The 17,842-nt window shown below is 42.6% G+C and overlaps 1 protein-coding gene across 3 annotated transcripts in view; it reads left to right on the top strand.

Moving 5' to 3' along the window:
* The window catches only part of ST3GAL3 (ST3 beta-galactoside alpha-2,3-sialyltransferase 3), a 181,960-nt gene that overhangs the window by 107,894 nt on the left and 56,224 nt on the right, over positions 1-17,842 (top strand). The window lies entirely within an intron of this gene.

Genomic DNA, 17,842 nt, shown 5'->3' with positions numbered 1-17,842 from the left:
CTACCTTCTCCTTTTGGGTTTTCTTTCCCGAAGCCTTGGTGGGGAAAAGGAGATGAAGTGCTGAGATTGTCTTGTTTTATCTTAGAGTGTAGGTAGCCTGTCAGGGTCATGGTATTCCTTCAGGAAGTGAGAGGAGCTTGACTCAGAGGGGCTGGAGGAAAGGCTGCTCAGGAGCCTCCGGGCATCAGGGCACAGCACTGGGACCACCAGAGGAAGCCTAGGGGTGGCCTGTGGGCTTGGGCTCTTCTATCTGGGGGAAGGACTTGCTTCCCATCCCTTAGAAGGCTGAGGTTCGGGCACACGATGTGCTTGCAAAGGAGTGCTGAGAAACAGCTGGCCCGGAAGTAATCCAGGATATTTGGTTTTATGCTCCTTTTCTCTTCTAACGTGAGCAATCCCAGTTAGCAGGGGCTATGCTGGCTCGATATCTGGTGCTCAGATAGAGATCTCTTTGTCCTTCTGAATTGAGTCCAAATATTTTGCTTCCTTCAGCTATTTATTGAGTGCCTCTGTCTGTGTCTGGCTGTGTGTTCTGTGTTCTTAACACATGTTTTCTAAAGCCCACACAACTCAGTCCCCTGGCCCAGACACCTGTGAGTTTTCCTTGACCTGTATATAGGCTTCTTGTATTTTTTCTAATTGAAAGTAATACAAGCATGTGGTGTAAAAATAAATAAATAAATACTGCCACCCCAGACTCCTTCCCCAGAGACAGCCAGTATTACCATAAATGGGAACATACTATATTTTTTGTTCCGTACTTTACTTTTTACTCCTAACAATATGTGTTAGTGATTATCCTATTATCAGCATATATGGATCCATCTCATTTTTCAAATGGTTACATAATATACTATGGCTGTATCATTTTATTAAAAGTGAGGGTTAATGAAGTTTGATTTACATATACTAAAGTTTACCTTTTGAGTAGTTTTTTTTTTTTTTTTTTGAGACAGAGTCTCACTGTGTTGCCCAGGCTAGAGTGCCGTGGCGTCATCCTAGCACACAGCAACCTCAAACTCCTGGGCTCAAGCGATCCTCCTGCCTCAGCCTCCCGAGTAGCTGGGACTACAGGCATGCGCCACCATGCCCAGCTAGTTTTTTCTATATATTTTTAGTTGTCCAGTTAATTTTTTTAGTAGAGACGGGGTCTCGCTCTTGCTCGGGCTGGTTTCAAACTCCTGAGCTCAAAAAATCCGCCCACCTCGGCCTCCCAGAGAGCTAGGATTGCAGGCGTGAGCCACTGCGCCTGGCCCCTTTTGAGTAGTTTTATGAGTTTTGAGAAATGCATGCTTTGTGTAATCACCACAACAATCAATAGTACATTTCTATCATCCCCAGAAAGTTCCTTTGTGCTCCTTTTTAGTTAACCCCTCCCCCATACCCCAGCCCCTGGCAACCACTGTTTTCTATCCCTGTCGTGTTTCCAGAATGTCGTGTAAGTGGAATCATATGGTAGGTAGCATTTTGGGTCTGCTTCTTTCAATTTAGTTCAATGCATTTGCGATTCATGCATGTGTTATATGCATCAATTGTTTGTTCCTTTTGATTGCTGAGTAGTATTCCATTGAATGGATGTAACACAGTGTGATTATCCACTCAAAGACCGAAAGATGTATGGGTTAATTCCAGTTTTGGACAATTATAAAGAGAGCCACTATGAATATAGGTTTATATGTGAACATATATGTTTATTTTTCTTGAGTAGATACATAGGAGTGGAATGGTTGGGTCCTAGCGTAAATCTATGTTTAACTTTATAAGAAACTGCCGAACTGTTTTCCAAAGTGATTGTACTATTTTGCCTTCCCACCAGCAACGTATGAGAGCTCCAGTTGCTCTACATCCTTGCCTTCAGTCTTTTTATTTTAGCCATTCTGGTAGGTTTGCAGGGATATCACACTGTGGTTTTAATTTGTGTCTTACTAATGACTGACAATCTTAAGTATCTTTTCATGTGCTTATTTGCCATTCTTTTGTCTTTACAGAACTGTCTGTTCCAATCTGTTGACATTTTTAAATTGACTGTCTTCTTATTGAATTAAAAGAGTTTTCAAAATTCCTGATAGAAGCTCTTTTTGTCAGATAAGTGATTTACAAATATTTTGTCTTTCTCATCATTCTCTTAACAATGTCTTTCACAGAGCAGAAGTTTTTAATCTTGATAAAGTCCAATTTATCAATTTTTTTTTCTTTTATGGATTATGCTTTTGGTATTGTATCTAAGAAATCTTTCCCCAATCCAAGGTCAAAAAGTTTCTTCTTGTTTTCCCCTGGAATTTTTATAGGTTTAGCTCTCACATGTCGGTCTGTGACCCATTTTGAGCTAATTTTTATATATAGTAAAAGGTGAAGGTTGAGGTTTGCATATGGGTGTTCTGTTGTTTCAGAACCATTTGTTGAAGACTGTCCTCTCCCCATTGCATTACCTTAGCATGTCTCTTGAAAATCAGTTCAACATATATATGTGGGTCTACTTCTAGACTCCCTCTTCTATTCTGTTGATCTAGGACTATCCTTGTATCAATTTCATACATATATGGGCAGTCATGTCTTCTGTTACTAAAGACAGTTTTATTTCTTCCTTTTTAACCTGGATGCCTCTAACTCCTTTTTATTGCCTTCCTGCACTGGCTACACTCTTCAGTACAGTATTGGACAGATGAGATGAGAGTGAACAAACTTGCCTTGTTCCCAGTCTTAGGAGGAAAGCATTTAGTCTTTCTCCATTTTGGTGTTGGCTGTAGGTTTTTCATAGATACCTTTTTTTCCCAGATAGAGGAAGTTCTCTTCTATTCTTAGTTTTTTGAGAGTTTTCATTATGCCTACATGTTGAATTTTGTCAAATGCTTTTTCTGTATCTTTTGAGATTATCATATGGCTTTTCTTTTTTAGTCTGTTAATATGGCAAACTACATTTATTCATTTTAGGTTTTGCCATCAATTGATATTTGAATGTTACACCAGCCATTCACTTGTAGGATAAACTTCATTTGGTCTTGATGTATTCTTGTTTTTATACATTGCTGGATTTAGTTTGCTTAATATTAAGGATTTTTGTGTCTCTGGTCATGAAGGATACTGGTCTGTAGTTTTCTTTTCTTGTGATGTCTTTAGTTTTGGTACTATGGTACTGCTGGCTTCATAGAATAAGTGGGAAAATATCCCTTCATCTTTCTATAAACTTTGTACAGAATTGGTAAAATGTTTGATAGAAGTGCCCAGCAAAATCTAGGCCTGTCTGAAGACAAACAGACTTTTTCTCTCTACTGACACACACCACTGAACACACTTCTGACACCAGATGGTGGCAGTTTTCCCATACACCAAGCAAGTTTTCCGCAGATATCAACTGGGTGTCCTATCATTCAGTTCAATTCTTAAACTATCCACCTGGAGATAGCATTAGATCCCACAGGTTGAAGGCTCACTTCAACAAGACTGCCCCCACTTCAGATGCCAATCACAGTAGTAGGTTGTCATCTATACTTCTGACCAACCAGCTATAAACTGGGGGTTCCCAAGACCCCCTCCTTGGGTTTGATTAATTTGCTAGAGTGGCTTACAAAACTCAGGGAAATACTTTACTTATTTTACCCATTTATTATAAAGGATATCACAAAGGATACAGATGAACAGCCAAATGGAATAGATGCATAGGACATGGCATGTGAGAAGGGATGCACCATTCTTCAGGCACCTCCATGCAGTCAGCAATTCGGGAACTCTCTGAACGCTGTTCTTTTGGGTTTTTATGGAGGCTTCTATAAATCCTATGAAAGATTATGTAGGCGTGATTGATTACATTATTGACCATTGGTGATCAACTTAACCTTCAGCCCCTTTCCCCATCCCCAGGGTCGGGGGGTGGTACTGAAAATTCAAAGAGAACAGAAGACACTCCTATCACCCAGGAAATTTAAAGGAATTTTGGAGCTCTGTGTCAGATGCTCCTATCACTCAGGAAATTACAAAGGCCTTAGGAGCTCTGGGTCAGGAACTGGGGTCAAACACCAAATATTAGAACAAAAGTTTCTCCTAGCGCCCCTGTCTACAGGGATTTTATTAGCTCTGTGTCAGGAACGAGGAGTGGACACCAATATATATTTATATATATATATTAATAAGAAATACATGTATTTCTTATTTCACAGCCTGAAATTATCTTTGTGGGAAGGTTTTTTATTAAGAATTAAATTTCTTTAATAGATCTAGGGTTATTTAATTTTCCTATTTCTTCTTTGGTCGTGTGTCTTTTGGGGAAGTTTTGCATTTTGTCTAAGTTGTGAATTTACCGCATAAAGTTGTTCATAATATTCCCTTATTATTCTTTTAAGGCCTAGTATCTCTATAGAGGTCCGCTCTTTCATGCCTGTTATTGGTAATCTTTTGTCTCTTTTCCCTAATGCATCTAGTTAGAGGTTTATAGAATTTATAGCATTGTAATACAATACATTTCCCTCTATTTACTGCATTGGCTGCATCCTACAAATTTTGATATGTTGTGTTTTTATTTTCTACCTTTACTTGTGATCTCTACCTTGACCCATTAGTTCTTTTGAAGTAGTTTGCTTAATTTCCAAATATTTGGAGGAATTCCAGATATCTTTGTGTTACAGATTTCTGGTTTATTTTTGTTGTGTTCAGAATATACTTTGTATGATTTTAATACTTTTAAATTGATTGAGACCTGAGTTATGGGACAAAATTTGATTTATCTAGGTGAATGTTCTGTGCGTGCTTGAAAAGAGAATACTCCTGTTGTTATTGGGTATTCTATAAATAGCGATTAGATTAGGTTGGTTCATAGTGTTTGCCTGGTCTCCTATATCCTTACTGGTTTTCTGTCCACTTGTTCTAACAATTACTGACAGAGGGTATTGAAGTCTTTGTTTATCAGTTTTTGCTTCATGTATTTTGAAATTTCATGTATTCTGTCATTTGGTACATATACATATAGAATAATCATATCCCATTTCTGATAGATTCTTTCATTATTTTAAAATAACCCCTTTTTCTCTGGTAATAATCCTTTTTCTGAAATCTTCCTTGTCTGATATTAATATAACCACTCTACCCTTTTTAAAACTAGCTTTATGTTGTATATGTTTTTTCATCCTTTTACTGTTTTTTGGTGGCCTTGAGTTATCTCAGGGCTGGTTGGGAAGCAGTCTGTCCTTTTACTTTTAACCTATCTGTGTCTTTATATTTAAAGTAGGTTTCTTGTAGACACTACATAGTTGAGTCTTGCTTTTGTATTCAATCTGATAATGTCTGTCATTTAATGGCATGTTTATAACATTTATATATCATTTATATTTAATATAATCATTAATATGGTTGAGTTTAAATCTACTAAGTTGCTATTAGTGTCCTGTTTGTTACTTTTTTTCTTTCTTTTCCTGCCTCCTTTTGGATTAATTTGGTAGGTTTTATGATTTTATTTTAGCTCCATTATTGGCTTTGTAGCTATACTTCTTTGTTCTTTGGTTTTCCTGGTTTTTCTAGAGGTTATAATGTATATCTTTAATTAATAATCTATTTTCAAATAATAGTATATACTTAGAGTATAACAACCTTACAGCATTATACTTTTGCTTCCCTTTTTCATCCTTTGTGCTATTTTCTCATGTATTTTAAATCTATATATGTTATAAATCTACACAGCTTTGTTTTATTAATATTTATTAATAAATTATTTGAAATAATCAATTATTTAAAAGGAGAGGGCAAGTCAACCTACAGAATGAGAAAAAATGTTTGCAGATCATCTACATGATAAGGGATTAATATCCGGACTATATAGAGAATTCCCAAAATGCAACAACAAAAACAAACATTTTGGAATGGGCAAAGGACTTAAACAGACACAAAGAAGATACACAAATGGCCAAAAATCACATGAAAAGATGCTCAGCATCACTAATCATTAGGAACTGCAGATCAAAACCACAGTGAGATACCACCCATTAAGATGACTATTATTTGAAAAACAGAAAATAACAAGTGTTGGCAAGGATGTAGAGAAAGTACAACTCTTATACACTGTTGGTGGGAATGTAAAATGGTGCAGCCACAGTGGAAAATAATATGGCAGTTCTTAAAAAAATTAAAAATATCATATGATAATCTAGCAATTCCACTTCTGGGTGTATACCCAAAATAATTGAAAGCAGGGTCTCAAAGAGATGTTTGTACAGCCAAATTCATAGCAGCATTATTTATAATTGCCAAAAGGTTGAAGCATCCCAAGTGTTCATTGACAGATGAACGGATAAACAAAATATAGTATATATATGCAGCGGAATATTAATTCAGCCTGGAAAAGGAAGGAAATTCTAACACATTACAACATGAACCTTGAGGACGTTATGCTAAGTGAAATAAGCCAGTCACAAAAGGGCAAACATTGTGTGATTCCAGTTACATGAGGTGCTTAGAGTAGTCAGATTCATAGAGACAGAAAGTAGAATGGTGATTGCCATGTGCTGGGGGAAGGGAGGAGTAGAGAGTTACTGTTTAATGGATGTAGAATTTCAGTTTTACCAGATGAAAACCGGTTCTGGATATTGGTTGAACAATAATGTGAATTGTACTTAATACTACTGAACCGTACACTTAAAAATGGTTAAGATGATAAATTTTATGTTATATGTATTTTACCACAATTTAAAATTTTTAAAAAGTATTTTTAATAAGCGGGGAATGTCTTTCACATTTACCCACAAATTTTCTTTACTGTTGATCTTTCTTTCTTTGTATAAATACCTATTTCCACATGGTATCCTTTTTCTTCTGCCTGAGGAACTTCTTTTAACATTTCTTGTGGAGTAGGTCACATAGCTATGAAGTCTTTCAGCTTTGGTTTGTCTGAACAAGTCTTTATTTTACCTTCAGTTTTGAAAGTTTTTGGGGGGGTGGGGGAGGGCAAGGTACACAATTCTAGATTGACAGTTTCCCTCCTACTCCTTTAAAGATGTAACTCCATTTTCTTTTGGCTTGCATAGTTTATGACAAAAAGTCTTCTGTCATTCTTATCTTCATTCATATGTAGTATTTCCATTTTCTTCTGGATGCTTTTTGAGATTTTCTTTTATGACTGGTTTCTGACAATTTATTTATAATGCACTTTGTTGTGGCTTTTTTTATATTTATTTGGCTTGAGGTTTATTTGGCTCCTTGGATCTGTGGGTTCATAGTTGTTTGTTTGTTTGTTTGTTTGTTTAATCAAGTTTGGGCCCTTTTTCCAGATTTTTTTGAAATACTTTTTCTGCTCTGCCTCCTTTCCCAGGATTCCATTTTTGTGTATGTTATATCATTTGTCCCACAGTTCACTGATGCTCTGGTTATTTTTTTTTTTAATCTTTTTCTCTCTGTGCCTCATCTTAAATGGTTGATATTACTATGTCTTCACATCCAGTGATTTTCCCTTGTAGCGTCTAATCATCTGTTAATCCCATTTGGTGTATTTTCATTTCAAATATTGTGTTTTTAACCTCTAAGCTCCATTTAGGTCTTTTTAAATCTTCTGTTTTATTTATTATATTTGTGTGTTCTTCTGCCTTCTTGAACATATGGAGCATATTTGTAATAGCCGTTTTAACATCCTTGTTTACTAATTCCATCATCTCTGTCATTTCTAGAATGGTTTCTGTTGATTGATTTTTCTCCTGGTAATGGCCTATGTTTTTCTGATTCTATGGATGCCTGGTGATTTTTCACTGGATTCCAGACAATGTGAATTTTACACTGTTCTCTGCCAGATTTTGTTGGACAGGCATACCTTGGAGATAGCACAGGTTCAGTTGCAAACCGCTGTGATAAAGTGAATATCTTATTAAAGCAAGTCACACAAATTTTTTGGTTTCCCAGTGCATATAAAAGTTATGTTTAGTGTCTCTCTCTCTTTGCCCTTCCTTTTGCTTGCCCTGCTGTGACAATGGCTACAGTTGTCATCTGTGGCATATGTACCATGCTCTGTAAACCTACATCTTGCTCTTGGCCTATAATCCTATCTTTCTCTCCTCAATAAACTTCGTTTTCAGGCTTGCCTAAAAAAAAAAAAAAAAAAAAAAAAAAAGTTATGTTTATACTATACTGTAGTCTATTAAGTTGTAATAGCATTATGTCTTAAGAAAACAAATGTATTTACCTTAGTTTTAAAATACTTTATCGCTAAAATGCTGACACAAAGACACTAAGTGAGCACATGCTGTTGGAAGAATGACACCAAAAGGCTTGCCAGACACAGGGTTGCCACAAACCTTCAATCTGTAAGCCACACATCTCCCCACACTATATCCATAAAGTGAAGCGTGATAAAACCAGGTATTCCTATTTTCCTTTAAATAGTGCTAGATTTTGCTTGGGCATGTAGTTAAGTTACTTGGAATCAGTTGTATCCCTTTGAGGCTTACTTTAAACATTGTTAGGGCAGGTCTTAGGTAGACTTTCATCTAGGGCTAATTAATCCCCATTACTAATGCAGTACCCTCTGAGAACTCTACCCAATACCTCTTATCTCGTGAGGTATTCCCACTCTGGCTGATTCATTTCCACTCTGGTCTATGTGAACATAACAATTCCTATCCCTGTGTAAACACCAAGAATTTTTTGTTTTACTCCTTGCTGGTGGTTCTTTCCTCAGCTTCAGAGTTTCTCTCCCGCATGTACAGATCAGTATTTAGCCAAAGATTTTAGGGGAGCCCTCTGCGGATCTCTGGAGCTTTCTTATAGCTCTCTCTTCTGCAGTAGTCTTGTCCACAAGTTCTATCCTCCTTGCCTCCCCAGACTTTGATCTGTTTCCTTAACTCAGAAAGACCACTGAGCTCTATTTAGATCCCCTATTGCTGTACTGCAAGTTGGACACTGTCACCAGGCAGTAAGTTAGGCAATTGTGGGGCTCACTTCATTTGTTCCCCTTTTCTCAGAGATCAATCATGTGCCACCTATTGTCCAAAGTCTGAAAATTGTTGTTTCATAAATTTTTACTAGTTTTCTAGTTTAAGGTAGGAGGGCAGATCCTGTCCCTGTTCCTCTATCATGGCTGGAAGAATTCCTCTCAATTTTTACATAGCATTCCACATCTAGATGTACCAATGTTTAGTTAATGAGTTCCCTATTGATGGACATTTAGGCAATTTCCAAACTTTACTATTAGAAATAGTACTTCAGTGAATAACTTTTTTTTTGTACATCATTTCCCACAGATTCTGAGGTTATATAGAATAAAGTGATATTTCTGGATCAAAAGTTATAGACATATGTAATTTTGAGAGTTATCGGCAAATCGCCCTCATAGCAGTTTTTGGATTTACATACACAGTAGTTTATGATGGTGCCATCCTTTTGGTTTTTTTCCTGTTTCATGGTTTTATTATTTATATTTAAATTGTTAATCCATCTGTTTTTTTTGTTTTTGTTTTCTGGTATTAGGAGTGAGGTAGGGATCTAGGTTTCTTTACTTTTTTTCATGTGGTTAGTAGCTATTACTTCTTGATATTTTGACCATAAAACACTTAAGTAAATTCAAGATTTTGATTTCTATAGCATCAGCATTTTGATAGAAAAGGACATGATGCAACTCTTTTTAAAAAATATATTGAGATGCAACTCTTTTGATGTGTTAATTTTGACATGATCTACAAACACAAACCATTAAATTTTTACCTTTTTTTTTTATTACTGAGCACCGAGTGAAACAGACATTCTCTTTTCCTAAGCTTCGCTCCTCCCTGAGCCCACCCACTCAGTGACCCCGCTTCTGGGCACAGGCAGGGGGGAGGAGTGTAAAGGAAGGGCGCTGATATGCCAGGCCGTCTAGGCTACAGAGTCCTGCTTCTCTGGGAAGCCAGACTGTTCCGTCTCACACCATTGTGCTGTCTGCTGGAAAATCCTCCTTTCCTCCCTGAACCTTGCTGCCTGGGTACGTCTTCCTCTGGTGAGAGAGATGGGGAGAGGGCGACAGAGGTCCCAGGGGACTCAAATTTATTGCGCACCTGCTCTGCTCTAAACTCTGGAGTAGGGTTTTTCATCTGCTTCGTCACATGGAATGTGAAGTCTTCCCTCACTTCCAGGTACACCCTGTTACTGTGCTGTGACCACCACAGCACCTCACACAAAGCTCTGTTGTTGCACTTGTAGTTATTTACTGCTATTCTTCTCCCATCGGAGGCTCTGTACTTCTTAGCATAGAGGCATGGTCTTGTTCATGGCTGCCAACACGTAGGAGGGCCATTAGCACATAGTGGACACCTAATATTTGTTTTGTGAATGGATAATAATTTCTGTCTTCTGGAGATTGAGAGTCTGCGGATTTGAGAAATGTTGATAAGACACTCTGCTAGTGGGGAGAGTTACTGAAGAAAAATAATATTATGACATATTCCAATACATGATAGATTAGAAAGAGACCAGATTTGGAAACTGAAAGTTCTCACAACTTTACTCACAAAGGCTGTATGATCTTGGAAAAGTTTGAGCATTACTTAACTCATTAGTCAAGAGAATGAAATGAGATGATATATCTTGAGGCTATAACTCTTAGATCATTCCAGTAAAATTTAATATTAGACCTTTACTAAGTGAATTCTGTTTCTCAGTGATTTTCATTATAATTAGTTAAGTTTATCAGGAAAAAATAAAGATCCCAGAGTAGGTCACAGTAAACATTTTAAATGTTGCTTTAAAGAAAAAATATAACTCATAAAACCTTAATAGACACATAAGTGATGTATCTCATTTTCCTGGCAGTACTTTCCTTCTTATATTTGAGTGGCTTTTTGTGCTCTGGTGAAAGACACGATTAAGTATCATGCCTTTTAGTTGGGGCCACTCAGCACTGGTAGAAAGTGAGGCATCTGCAGGCTAAGCCTGTGGCCAATAGTTTGAGCAGAACACAAGAGCCCTAATCCATGCCTGGGCCATGCTGCAGAGCGGTAACAGCAGCAGGGACAATGACAGCTAACATCTATTGAGTGTTTATTTTCTATCAAGTCCTGTTCTAAGACTTTTTCCTAGTTCTTTTGTTTTAACTCTCCCAACAATCATATGAGATAGGTATGTTTTAGTCTAGTTTTAAATATGAGGAAATGGAGGCATAAAGAAGTCAAGCAGTTTGCCTGAGGTCACACAGATAGGCGGTGATGAAACTGGGTTTTGAACCCATGCATTCTGACCACAGAACCCACATGCTTAACCACTGCATTCTACTTTCTTTCACAGATGTTGTGTCATGTGCTGGCTAATGGCCCAAATACAGAGGTCTGCCAGATGTCTGGTGGTAGCTAATGAGGTACTGATGTAGAAATTATCCCCTTGCCCAGCTGTACAGAGGAAAACCACACTTCTCTTGAGATGCACTTTGCTTTAGGAAGGCAAGGGTGTGTGGTGTGTATCTGTGACTGTATATGTCTCTGATTCTCATACTGCTAAGGAACCATTGCCATGGTCCAAGCTGGCTGAGTTCCCCAGAGTTCCCCTTTGGTGCTGGGCCTTTGCAGGAGGAGCAGAGTGCTCAGTAGATAAAGCTTCTCTGCAGAGTGTGCAAGAGTAGCCCACATGGGCTAGGCAAGCTACATGCCTGTCCTTGACTGGTCTCCAGCTCGAAGCTGGAGGAGTTGCCATCTGTGTCCTCTTGTTTTCTCTGCCATCAATTTTTTTTCATATATTCCTTAGTATCAGGTGTTCTGATCTCCTCTGGGAACCAATCCATGTTCAGCTTTGAAATTAATTCCACATCTTAACTTACCCTCTCTGCCTCCTCCATTATTCAAGGAACTCAGCCCACAAGTCCTCTGTAGCTATATACCCCATCTCTTTCCTCTTTGCTTTGATTCCAGCCCTTATAGTTGGGGCTATAATAGATGGCCAGAGTTGTATTTTCTTTGGAAAAGTCTCTTTCCCAGATGACTAGGGACCCACACTACTTTGCAAAAGTGAATATTGCAGACCCACCTGTTGAGCTTTCCCTGGTTATGAATTCGTCTGCTGCAGGAGAAGAATATGTATGTACACAGACACACACACACCCATGCCCATGTTTCAAAAAAATTTATTTTTTTTAAAGACAGGATCTTGCTCTGTTGCCCAGGCTGGAGTGCAGTGGTATCATCATAGCTCACTGCAACCTCAAACTCCTGGGCTCAGCCAATCCTCCTGCTTCAGCCTCCTGAGTATCTGGGATTATGGGTACATGCCACCACAACCAGCTGATTTTTCTATTTTTTGTAGAGACAGGGTCTCACTATGTTGCTCAGGCTGGTCTTGAACTCCTGACCTCAAGTGATCTTCCCGCTTTGGCTTCCCAAAGTGCTAAGATTACAGGTGTGAGCCACTATGCCTGGCCAGGGCTCGTATTTTATCTGTGTGTTTTATTTAATTTTTCTAGTGATTCATTTTTGTTTTATTTATTTATTTATTTATTTATTTTTGAGACAGAGTCTTGCTCTGTTGCCCAGGCTAGAGTGTCGTGGCATCAGCCTGGCTCACAGCAACCTCAAACTCCTAGACTCAAGCAATTCTTCTACCTCAGCCTCCCGAGTAGCTGGGACTACAGGCATGTGCCACTATGCCCGGCTATTTTTTTCTATATATATTTTTAGTTGCCCAGATAATTTCTTTCTATTTTTAGTAGAGACGGGGTCTCGCTCTTGCTCAGGCTGGTCTCGAACTCCTGACCTCGAGCGATCCTCCCACCTCGGCCTCCCAGAATGCTAGGATTACAGGCGTGAGCCACCATGCCCGGCCCCTGATTCATTTTTATTATATGTTATAAAATTATCATTCTGTGACGATTGAAATTTAAAAAGCAAAGCCTTCTTCAGAGAAGGTTTGAGAAGCATTAGACTATAGTGGAAAGAACACAGGCCTTGGAACTGAATAGAACTGGGTTGGCTTAACCTCTCTGAGCTTCCTTTTCCCTATCTGTGCCTACCCACCTCAGGGTTAAGGGAGATAGTACATGGAGACAAACACATATCCAGGTACCTGTGCTCTCAAGAGGTAAGGACAGAAACTTGTGGGAGCACAGAGGAGGCCCTTCAGCAGAGGAGCAATGAGAGATTGATTGGGGAGACTTCCTGGTGAAGGTGATGCCTGAGCTATGCTAGGAAGGGTGGGGCTTCGATAGCAAGACCAGACACACTGGTGGGGGCAGCTTCTTCCTTGCAGACCCGGTTCCAGCCTCCAGCCTGAGAACAGAAACCCTCTAGGTGCTTAGAAGTGCGGTTCCTGGTGAGGGCAGGCAGGCAAGCAGGCTGCATTCCTGTGGTATTAGAGGATTGATCTTGTCAGATTAGCAGCTTTGCTTTTCTTGGTTCAGGTACAAGATCCCCATGTGGGGAGCTCTGCTACTCGTGAAGAGCAAAAGCTGGTGAAAGCACAGAACGTGATCCTGGCTCCTCGCCCAGGCTGCATGTGGCTCCAGGCCAGGACCAGCCCTGCGCTGCTCCTCAATGAGAGGGAGGGCCCACGTCTGAGCTCCACCCACACAGGTCCCAGGGGGTGGCAGAAGCTCAGCAGAGAGCAAGTCGTGGCACCTCCAGGGCTTTGTCCTGCTTTCCCTGCTCTGTCCACACCTGGGGAGGTAGGTCACTGTCTGACTGGCCTCCCCAGATAAACAGCCAGAGCTAGAGGGGAGAAACAGCTAAAGCCTCACGTTCCCAGGTGGAGGCAAGGTACCCACCCCTGCCCACCTCCTGTCATGAGAGCTCTCTGCAGAGTCCAGACCCAGGCAAACGAATCAGCCAGAGGGAAGCCACAGCCGCCACCCCTCCACCCCCCAGGAAGCCTGAGTTCAGTGCATCTCTCGGGGGAGAGGTCCGGCTGGAAGAAAACAGCTGAGGTATTCTGTCCACAGCTCCTGAGCGTGCCAAGCGTCCGGGGTGATGTGGAGAGTACTGGGCCACGTGACCTCTGCTCTTGGGAGCCCCTGGTCGGGGCAAAGCATGCCTGACTGGTGGTAGCATCGTGAAAGTGGCCTGTTGACAGCTGGCCCTGTGGCATCTGTGTGGCTCTTGTATTGGGATAACCCCATTATCCCTCCCTGGGTTCCAAGGGCTTAGTGTGAGGAAGTTTCCTGCAGCAGGACCACCTGAGAACGTAGTATGAAAACAGATAATTGGAAAAAACAAGATGATAGTTTTAACTCTGCTGCTCAGCCCCAGAAGCAATGACCTTTTTTTTTTTGTTTTGTTTTGTTTCTTTAACATAGCAGCTGCCTCTGAGGTAGCCGGTTCTGCTTATAGCCTAGAATGAAGAAAAGTGCACCAGGCAGCAGGGCTGAGGGGAGCAAACCATGGCCAGCGCTCAAGGCTGTGGGAAGACTGCTCATCCAGACCCAGCCCTGTCTCCAGTGGGCTTGTCTAACAATGCCATCACCTTCCTGGAGAGGCATGCCTTTGCTGCCACTCGGATTACTGGGAGGAAAGATAGGGTTCAGGGCTGCAGTCTGGCCAAGAAGAGCTGTCAGCATAGGCACAGCTGCAGACGGGGTACAGATTTAGGAGGAAAGGGTGAGCTGGGCTCCATCTGTCTCTGTTCCGGTCCTCACTTGGGGCCTCCCCCTTTTCTGCCATGCATCTGGACCCCAGGGCTAACCTCTCTGAGCAGCAGGTGTCTTCCTTATCCAGCCATGAGCCCCTCTCTGGGCGGGGCTTCGGAGCTGGGTACAGAAAGGCAGTGTGGGGACGTGGGCCATGTGGTTATAGCCATTGTGTCCCCCAACTGGAGGTTGCTCATTTTTTTCCCAGGCCATAACTAGGCCTAATTACTGGCTACATTTCATACCTTTTCTGAGGGTGGGCCTGGATTTCAGGAAATAGCTTTATAGTTGGGGCAGAAGTGGTCTGACCATGTTCAGACCGTCATCCTTTGGCACTGTGAGGAAGCTGGAGGAGATGGGGAAGGCACGTCTTTGACAGCCGACCTCACCATGGGTCTCTGATTGCTGTGGGATCACAGCGTCTCCTTCGTGCTGTCTCAGCAAAGACCAAGTGCCACTGGGAGCTCCCCTGCCTCAGACTGGGCAAGTGAAAAGAGCGTAAGTTTTAGAATCGGGCCAACCTGGATTTGAACCCCAGCTTTGCCACTTAGCTAGCTTTGTAAGCCTGGACATGTTCCTTAGTCATGTTGAGCTTCAGCCTCCTCACCTGCAAAGTAGGAATAACAGTCTCTGCCTCACCAACAGTTAGGGCAGTTACACGAGATGATGTCCATGGGGCATGTGGCCTGGTGCCTGGTCTGCAGCAAGTGCTCCCTCAGGGGTGGTGAGTGTTGTTGCTGTTCTTTCCTTGCGCCCTGACTGCCTCGACTCTCACAGAGACCTTCCGGTAACATGTCTCGGCCGGGAGCTGTCAGGACTCGCACAGACTGTGCATACAAAGCCGGGTGATTGGCATGTGTTGACACAGGAGGACCTCTACATATCGGGAAGTGTGCTGTTTGTCAGCTGCAGCCACACGGGATGATACTGATAAGTTGTAATTTAGTAAAAAAAAAAAAAAAAAAAAAGCTTCTGACCACCTGACAGAGTTGTCAGAGCACCAGGGAACTGATGCCTCCTGGTGCCCCTAACACCCAGGTGGCACTGACCTACCGAACCATAGTCTTCCGCAGGTTTGCGCTGTGCGTGCTGTTCCCCCAACCTGGAATGCTCCCCATGTTCTTTGCCTTAAGAGCCACTACTTTTACTTCAATGTGCAGCTTGAATGTCGCCTGGCACCAAACACAGCAGTGTCTGCTCAGAGAACTGCTTGTGGCAGCTTCGTCCGTCAGAAGGGGCCTGGACAAGACAGGCACTCAGCTTGGTGGGCTGTCCGCATGCAGGGTGCTGTCTGGAGTGTCCCTTCTCACACTCTGCACCTTTAAAACTGCAGCTCAGGCGCCACCTCCCCTGTGAAGTTTCCCCACCTTGGGGCCCCCACGGCCCTTCATGCATCTTCATCTGTAACGCTTCTGTGTACCCTGCATCACAGTTCTCTCCTGAGTCCTCCACTGATCCTTGTCTAATTTTCGCCTTTAATTTAGCCTCTGTCACCACTTGGTGACTGAGTGAACTGGGGACAGCTCCCGTTTCCCTTGCTTTTATCTGTCCTAGCACCACACTCTGCACAGCCAGCTTGGGCTCAGGGACGGAAGTGAGCAGGGGACCTGTGGCCTGCTTGTGTGTTCTGCTGTGTCCAGGCCCACTGTGCTGTTGGGCCCAGCACCCTGGGCTTCCTTTCCAGCAGCAACACCACCAGCATCAACACGGACTCTAAGCATATAGTAAATCTAGATATTTTTCCCTCAGAACACTGAGTTTGACAGCCTCCCTCAATTAGCTCAAATAACTGGGTGTTGTGTGTCTGTTCACTCATGTAATACATTTTTATTAGGGCCAGGCTCTGTGTTGGACACTGGGGAAGTGGTTTTGAAAACTGCAGGCACGAGCCCAGCTCACCATCTGGGGGGAGTAGATCGAAGTTGTACTCCAGGGTTCCAGTGACATTCGGGTCAGGTTGAAGGGCGAGAGACTGGGCTGAGGGCTCCCTCACCACTGCGTCGCAGCCCCTGGCCCTGGTCTGGCCACAGCACACCCTGTTGCCGAGTACAGGGATGTGGTGAGGCCGGAAGCCTGTCTGGGCTGGAGGCTGTCACGCAGCTGTGGGCTGTGGCAGGAATGAGAGATGGCGGCTCTGGAGCCTCAGAAAAACTGGCTTGTGACTGACTTTGCATGGACCAGGGTTATAGACAAACAGAAATGACATCTGAAAACACTCCTCTGAGCAAATCTTCTGGCACATTCACCCAAGTCAAGCCCAAACAAAAGGCTGTTGATGACATTTCTTCCACACAAGTCACGAAAGCTTCAGACTGAGGGTGTGCAAGTTTTTGTGTCTGCCATTCAGAGGCCACAAAGAATGAAGAATGGCTTGGGGAAAGCATGGCTCCATCATTATGCCAGCATCCACCTCCCAGAACTGGGCATGTCTGCACAGCATGTAGGCTTAATCCTGGGAGCCCCCTGCAGAGACTCCGGGGAGGCAGACAAAGCCCTCCGGTGTGGGAGAAAACCTCCACATCCTCTTCCTCTGTGGGCCTCCAGCCAGATTGGCAGCTCACAGGTCCCCATCTGGACCCTGGCTGTGGGTTCTCTTTGTCCTACTCCTGCGCCTCAGGGACCCTAGGTAAGTTCTGCCCCTTCCCCAGCCCCTAAACACCTCCTGTCTGCCAAGACTTGTGCAGAGGTCTAGGGGACAGTGACAAATAAGAAACAGCTGCTGCCTCCAAGGAGCTCCGTGAGTGGGCAGTGTGGTGAGTGCGGGACAGAGCAAGCACAGGGAGCTGTGCGTTAGAACCTGGCTGGCAAAGCACCTAGGAAACGTTGAGATTCACACCGAGGCAAGGAGATACTGGACAGTCATTTGGCCTGTTTGGAGTCTGAGGCTGGCAAGAGGCATTGAACGTCGTGCTCCGAAGCATACACTTTATTATGATGTCAGCAAGGCCAAAGCAGGGAGGGAAGGACAGCATCAGATTTGCGCTTTAGAAAGGTCATTGCCTGAGATGGGGAGAAAGGCGTACAGGAGGTGAGACTGAGGAGGGAGCCACTCGGGAGGCAGTGATAAGGGTGAGGGTGGGTCTGTGAGATGTTAGGGGAGGAGAAATGACAATGTTAGGTGCCTGCTGTAGGGATGAGTAAAAACAGATCCGCAGTTTCTGTTTCGGGCAGTTGGCGAGATAGTGGCATCGTTTCCTAACAGAAAACACAGGGAGAAGTGCTCGCTTGAGGAGCAGCTGTTGAGTTCATTTGGGGGATGCTGAGCTTGAAGTTTCTGTGGAGATGTGAGCGCCCAGGTCC

The sequence above is a fragment of the Propithecus coquereli genome, unplaced genomic scaffold (assembly GCF_000956105.1).
Source record: "Propithecus coquereli isolate 6110/MARCELLA unplaced genomic scaffold, Pcoq_1.0 Scaffold299, whole genome shotgun sequence".
In the NCBI taxonomy this organism is placed as follows: Eukaryota; Metazoa; Chordata; class Mammalia; order Primates; family Indriidae; genus Propithecus; species Propithecus coquereli.
Note: the sequence above shows the minus strand (reverse complement) of the source record. Positions and strands in the feature narration are given on the sequence as shown.